Below are 7,184 nucleotides of genomic sequence, written 5' to 3' on the forward strand. Positions count from 1 at the left end.
AGTTTTTATTTTTTGTAAACAAATTGTCAATTGCATTTTTCTCAAAATTTTTCCGAATGGTGAAAACAATATTTCTTATAAGTTAAAATTAGTTGGAAGCCATAATCTCAAAATTTTTTAAAAGATATTTAAGTCGAGAAACAATTTTTACCAACTTTTGTTAAATTTTCTTTCAAGTATTTATTTTTTGTAAAAAACCCGACAATTCGATTTTTCTCAAAATTTTACCAGATGTTAAAAATGTTATTTTTCGTTGAACAAATTGGTGTGGAGATAAAATCATTTTGTATTCGTAAAATTGTCAAGGAAAAAATCTTAGATTTAGATTCTAGGGACCTTGAAATGTCGTGAAATGTCAAAATTTTCAATTTGATCGATCATACCCATTACAGTAACTTCCTATGGAAAGTTAATAATAACTCTTTGTGTGTGCATTTGTTTTTCAACAATCACTCATGGATTTTCAATAGCATTTCTTTCTCCAACACTTTCATTTTTAAATCAGGAGTTCCTCAAGAAAGTCATTTGGGACCACTACTTTTTATCTTAGCTATCAACGATAAACCATTTTTTTACACTACAGTATCATTTTAATTGATGCGAACAATTTGGGAACCTTCAAAACTAAGCAAAAAATTTCCAAGCTATCGATTACAACTCCTAGAGGATATTAAGAGTTTTGTTATTCGATAAATAAAGAATGGATTAGACCTTAACAAAGTGGAATGTCAGTAAATGACTTTCTTTAAAAAAAAAAAACATACTATTCGTTCCATTGATTATAAAATATCGCAGCACTCTATACATCTCGTTCAAAGTTTATATGTTAAATGTTTAAAAGTTAGTAAAGTCAAAGCTATTTTAGGATTTGTTAAACTTTTTTGAGTATGCATCCTTTGAGTATTAGATAATCCTTTTTACGAGATCCACAAGAAAATGATCTGTTCAACGCAGCTTCATACGTTTCGCCTTAAGAATTATTTCTCTCCATGTGACAAGTTTAAAGTCTTAGAAATATTGCAAGCTCTGTTAAGACCTTAATGTTTGGGTTTCAAAGACATTTTTTCATACTTTCAAAACTTAAAATTAATGCCGATCTTGTGTGCATGTGTAAAGTATGTTTTTAGCAAGATGTGAAACTTGTGCCTTAACTTCCCATAAAATACTAAAAATAACGACTCCCACTCCTTCAATCTTAAAAAAGTAAGTTTTACTTTAAATATATGAACTTCCGGGGTCACTCTTAAACAATGAGTAAGAATACTCGAATCATATCTAAAAGTTCAAACTAAAAATCTCTTAAGAACCTATAAAAATCACATAACAAAGGTCATTCTATTTGGAATAGTTACTCATTCCCTGTTTTTTACGACATTTCCCATTCTAGTTTATCCTCCTTCAGGATCATCGTTCTATCTTCTATATGAAGTCCCTTATCATCGTATAAATTAAAAAGGAAAAAGTCAATAAAATCCGTCACACATCCTAAACATAAATATGAACTTACCAAAACCAACAACCCAAAAAATCCTGTTTGTTGCTTTGGTTAAATTCATATTAAAAGGACACAATGGGATTTGTGTTGTATGTATGAAAATGTGTATGGTCTAAATTTTATGTTGCAGAACCACAAACTTAAATGAGCAGGAAAGTTATGATACATTTTTTTGGGTTAGAAAGAGGGGTTGTGTTATGCGTTTCCTCTCTCGCAGTGATGACAATAATTATGTCCGACAAAAAGGATGTGTGTGTAATAAAAGTTCCTTGAACAGCGAAATCATATTAAAATTTTCAGGAATTGGGTTTAAATTCAGAGAGGTAAGGGAGGGTAATACGACATTTTCACGAAAACTGACATTCCACTTGAGTTCGTAAATACCAACTACTCGTATACAGTACTCACAGGAACTTTAAACAAGGTATATTAAGGAACAATTTGGGGGTCCCCAGTTGGTTTTTCATTTTTCATTTTGCATTAAACTAAAACCAATTTCGTTTTATTATACTTCTAACCACCCCTCCTCATTCTATGAGGCAGAAACATATATGTAGGACCTTTGTATATTTAGAGGTTAGCTTAAGAAACAAAGGGGTTGATTTTTAAATATTTTTTTTAAACTCCACCAAACTCCTTTCCTCACATCGTTGATCCCCAACTTTACGAAAAACCTTCCTCCGTGTTTATTTTGGTTTCAATTGGGGATGGAATACTAATGGGGTGCCATATGAGAAATGAGAACTCCGAAGTAGCGCCAAGTAACACAACAACAGAAAGGTAAAACGGTTTGGTAGGTTTGGTACTATACAGTAAAAAAGGGTCCAAATGATGTGCGTTACTTCTAACTGATGCTAGAAAGATACATTTTCATATATTGGGGGGTCTGCACATATTCCATTTACAAAAATGTTTTAGAGTTCTTTTTCTAAGGATGGATGTGGTTTGTGATGATGGTGTTGTTACTTTCTGTTCTCGTTCTTTCTATCATACAGTTATAGCTTGAGGCGCACAACACACTACCACCGTCGCGTAGCGTCGCATCGTAGTATCATGGGTAAACCTTCGATTGAAGTTTACTTATTCAAATGGGAATATTTATGTAGTATACAACATAAATTTGCTTCCATTGTGTCTCTGTCTATTGTTGCTTTAGCTAATTTTGAAAAAGCTCCATGAAGTCGTGCATAGCGGAAGTCCTTGGAGTGGAATTTGTCAACAACAACACAAACACAAATAAAAAAGTGGAGTTCGCTATCGTGGGGTACGAATTTTTGAGTTTTGTTATATTTGTAATATTTCTAACAAAACACAGTTTTTTATTTTTTGAAATATGGAAATCTTCTAAAAGGAAAATATAGTTGTGAAATTTTAGAAGATGTTTCAATATAATAAAAGAAAGCTGCTTTTTTCTCAATCAAAAACAAAGGTATTTTTTTCATTATCATATAGTTTTTTTCAAAATGTAAAATTTTTAAAAAAAAATTACAGATAATTACAGTCAAATTATTTGATCTCTTTCGGAAAACCAGTTCAATAATTGATCCAATCTTTTGTAATTTTTCAAGTAGTGACTTAAAATTTGAATAATTTAATTTAGTAACTATTCCCATCATTTCATTTTAGTAGTTTTAAATAGATATAGTTTACATTTGACACCTTTCAAGCTCAGCTGACATTAAGAGTAATAATTTTAGTTTCAGGTTTGATATTTACGATATTGAATCGTCTTACAATAGATCCACGCGTTTAAATTGATATAACTCACTACAAAAGTGCTGATTCAAACGTAGCACGTCACGCGATGATAATATTGTTGCCAACCGACTAATCTATATAATCGACTAAATTGTGAAGAAATTTAAAGATGTAGGGCGTGCTTACAGAAATTTTATAGCGTGGACCATCCTTGCGATTCATTTAATATCTCCTGAAGTCTGTTTACTATGAGATGGCATTCATTTAAATGTAATCAACGAATTTCCTGTAATATCAGGATACCGCAATAAAATGATGTTTACAATTTCAACTCGTGCTCTAAAGATATAATTTATAGCTTCGGTCGATAATTCATTATTGAAATAGTTAGCTTCTGATGGTAAATGGTGATTGAGGTTCCTATAGGTGTTCCTGGAGGATGTTGACGAAGCTTTAGAGAGATGCTGATTGTAATTTCTTTCATCAATTTTAGCAGTAATATTTGCAAACATAGAGCTCCATTCATCTACATTTGACTCCAATAAAGTTAAGCTAGCTTCATTGAGATAGATTCAAGTAGTCTTAGCAAGATGGCCTTATGAAGACTTCTTTCATCCCTTTTTTTTACTCTTATTAAATAATCCGAGTTCATTTTAAAGGTTTTGAGCATAATTTGGCGTTACGCCAGACTCTACGTAAGTAGCATAATTTGGTGTTGAATTTAGTAGTCTAAGCAAGCGTTGAGTGACCAATTCTCTTGCGGCAACCTTCTTTTCTGACGCATTTAAAAAATCATTATTTTCGTTTTCTTTGTGTTAACATGCAAGCCCCACCTCTCGCAGATGCAGTTCAATGTGTTTATTTGTAGCTGCAGAGTAAAAGGATTTTCAGCTAGTACAACTAAATCTTCCGCTTATAGCAAAACTTTCACTTAGATATAGGCAAAGAGTATTCCTCCTGGAAGTTCATCACAGATATCGTCGATAAACAAAGCAAACATTATTGGGCTCAAAATGCAGCCTTGTGGAACACCCGCTGTTGTTTTTGAAAATGACAAACATAACTGCTTTAATAAAGTTTTTTGGCACATAAGCATCATTATATAATTTGTTGAAGTACTGCACAAGATAGTTTTTAAATTGATCAGTGCTGTTTTTGTAAAACTCGACAGGAATCCCGTCTATGCCTGGAGCTTTGTTATTCTTCGGCATACTCAAACTTCTTTCCAGATGACTCCAAGATATTGGACTATCTAATTCACTGAGTCTGAAGTTGGGAAGTGGTTAGGAGAAATAATGTTGATTCTCATCAAACGACAAAAGTTTTTTAAAATGAGCAGCAAGTGTCTCAACTCCGAGAGTATTCAATTCACCATATTTCTATTATGTCCACCCAATTCTCGGACATTACTCCAAAATTCCTTTGAGTTCTTGCAGTTCGTGAGTTTTGTTGCTAGGTTGTTTAGGTAATCCGTTTTTTTCGTTGTACATAGTTGTTTGTATTCCTTGTTGACATGTAGGTAAATATTTTTGAAAATTAAAGCGTTTGTGGATCTAAACAATAATTATAGAAACACAAAAGATAATTTACGTAATCTTTTGCAATCGCTATCGAACCATACTTCTTAGGTTAAACCGTGAGTTGGGGTATATACATACATATCTAAGGTAAAAATAATAAAAGTCGTAAATGCATTCTGAAATTAATAGCATTATATATTTGTAGATTGTTTTTAAAAAAATAATGAGAATTTTCCATTCACATAATTGTAAGGTTTCCAGCATTGTTAATGTCAGTTTTCCAAAGTTAGTTATACTTTGATGTCTGAATATTGGACATGAAATTTTTTTATAAAAGCAGTCTTCTTTTGAGCCGAGGTTGCAAAGAGCGAACAATGAGTGTGTCTTGAAAATTGTTTCTTTTTCTTTTTATACAAAATCATGCTTTCTGACTCTCGAACTTTAGTTATGAATGTTTTTTGGGTGTTATTTTTTTAGCTTTTGGATAATGTGGCATACTTCATATTTTAAACTACTTAGGTTTTTCATTCTACGTATTTAGGTTCTTCACAAGCTTTACCAATGTTTTCCCACCAAACACAAAAAGACTTACTTTTAAAGTCATCTTTATGACTCAGTAGTGAAAGATTGAAAAGTTTTATAATCAAATGTTTCCGTTTCTAAATAATCGTTACTACCCCAAACTTGAGAGCAAAAACAAGGAGTTGTTTATCAACTGCGTTCAAAATTTTGAACTTTGCAGAAATAATGACTCTCATGTTAAAAAACATATTTTCCACAAAAACTAAGTAGACTTTGAAAGCTGTTTATTTTTTCTGTAAAGTGTTGACTGAAATTTAGTGTTTTATTATAAATATTTTTCAAACCAAATATTTAACCTTATTAACTGTTTCCAGGGGATGGCCATTAAAGTTCCATTTTTTTTCTTTGGTTTATTCTTCGAGATCGTGTAAACGACATAATTTTTGAATAATCAGTATTTATTGTGAGCCTCCACCTTTAAGGGGGTATTCTGGTCTAGAAATTAAAAAAAACGATTTTTTTTTCTTTTCATATTTTCATAGTTTAATTATTTAAGAATATGTCTACGAGAGGATTTTCCCAAATTAAAATTATTTTCGGAGAAATAAGTATTTTGCTGAGCAGCCATCCAAATCGGTTGGGCTGCAACTAATAGAACAAAAGACATAATGGGGTACTTTAAACGCGTTTTTCTCAGAACTGTATTTTTGATTCTGATACCCACGATTTCTCAGGTTCTGCCGAACCGATTTACTTGAAATTTTAAGAGATTCTTCTTTAGGGACTTGTCTACGTCCGGAACTACGGCCATCCCCAAATTTTCATTTTTAATATTTTTAACAAATCGAAGAATGTTCAAAAAAATGGTAAATTTTTTATATTTTTCTTTAGACAGCCGCCATTTTGTAAAAAGAAATGTTTGTAACTTTTCCGTAGTTCCAGACATTGCGACATTATTGTAGATTAATAATATTTTTTAGTTTTTGATTTCAGATTTCTAGGAGAGTTAAAATCGTGGGTATGGTCACGCACCAAATTTTTGAGACGCACCACTCCATGAACTGATAACTAACGGAATTTTGATTTTTTTTTTACTTTTTTATTTTTTTTTGTATGCTTCTAATGTGAATAAATAATGTATACAAAAATGTATGGTAAAATTGTTGCTTGCTTTTTTCTACAGCACTTCAAAAATTACCTAAAATTCATGTCTCTAGACCAGAATACCCCCTTAACAATATCATGTTTATTGACTGATTATCAGTTGCATATGTTATGGAGAATCAGAAAGAATAACGAGATCTTCGGCATTAGTAATACATTAATTGTTGCATTATTAATTCTTACTCCTCCTGGAACAATTGGGAACAAATCGAGAACATCCTGAAACAACTTTCCAAAATAGGAAAATCGAAAAAAGAAGGACTAACTTTGCGCACTCTCTACTACAGGGCTCTTCAACAGGGGCGCTACAATGGTAGAGCAACAGGGACAGCAAATGACGCTATATTTCTTGCCACTCTTTTGACATTTCGCTTAAGCAAGGTTTGCCATTTCATGATGAAAAGATATACGACCAAACTACGTGGCCTCAACGGTAAGAGCGCTAGGTCCAATTTATGGTCGTCGTAATTTGTCCTAGCAGATCAACAATCGAGCGTCTAGTGCGGAAACATTTGAATCCACAGGCACAGTACAAATTGTTTTTACAAATTGAAATGCCTATAGTGTCGAGAATATTGCTTCCGCTGAGGCTTCGGTTCCAAAAACCCCAAATGTGTGTCTCACACGTCGTTCTTGGGCATCTCTGTGACGTCATTGTGGCGAATTTTGCGATAAGATCTTGGCCCGCTTGACCACCAGAAGCGTCCTATTTTCGTAAAATGGGCTGAGCAACAACTTGAAAATGATTCGGATTTTCATCGAAAAATCACATTCAGTGATGAGGC

The sequence above is a fragment of the Eupeodes corollae genome, chromosome 2 (genome assembly GCF_945859685.1).
Source record: "Eupeodes corollae chromosome 2, idEupCoro1.1, whole genome shotgun sequence".
Taxonomy (NCBI): Eukaryota; Metazoa; Arthropoda; class Insecta; order Diptera; family Syrphidae; genus Eupeodes; species Eupeodes corollae.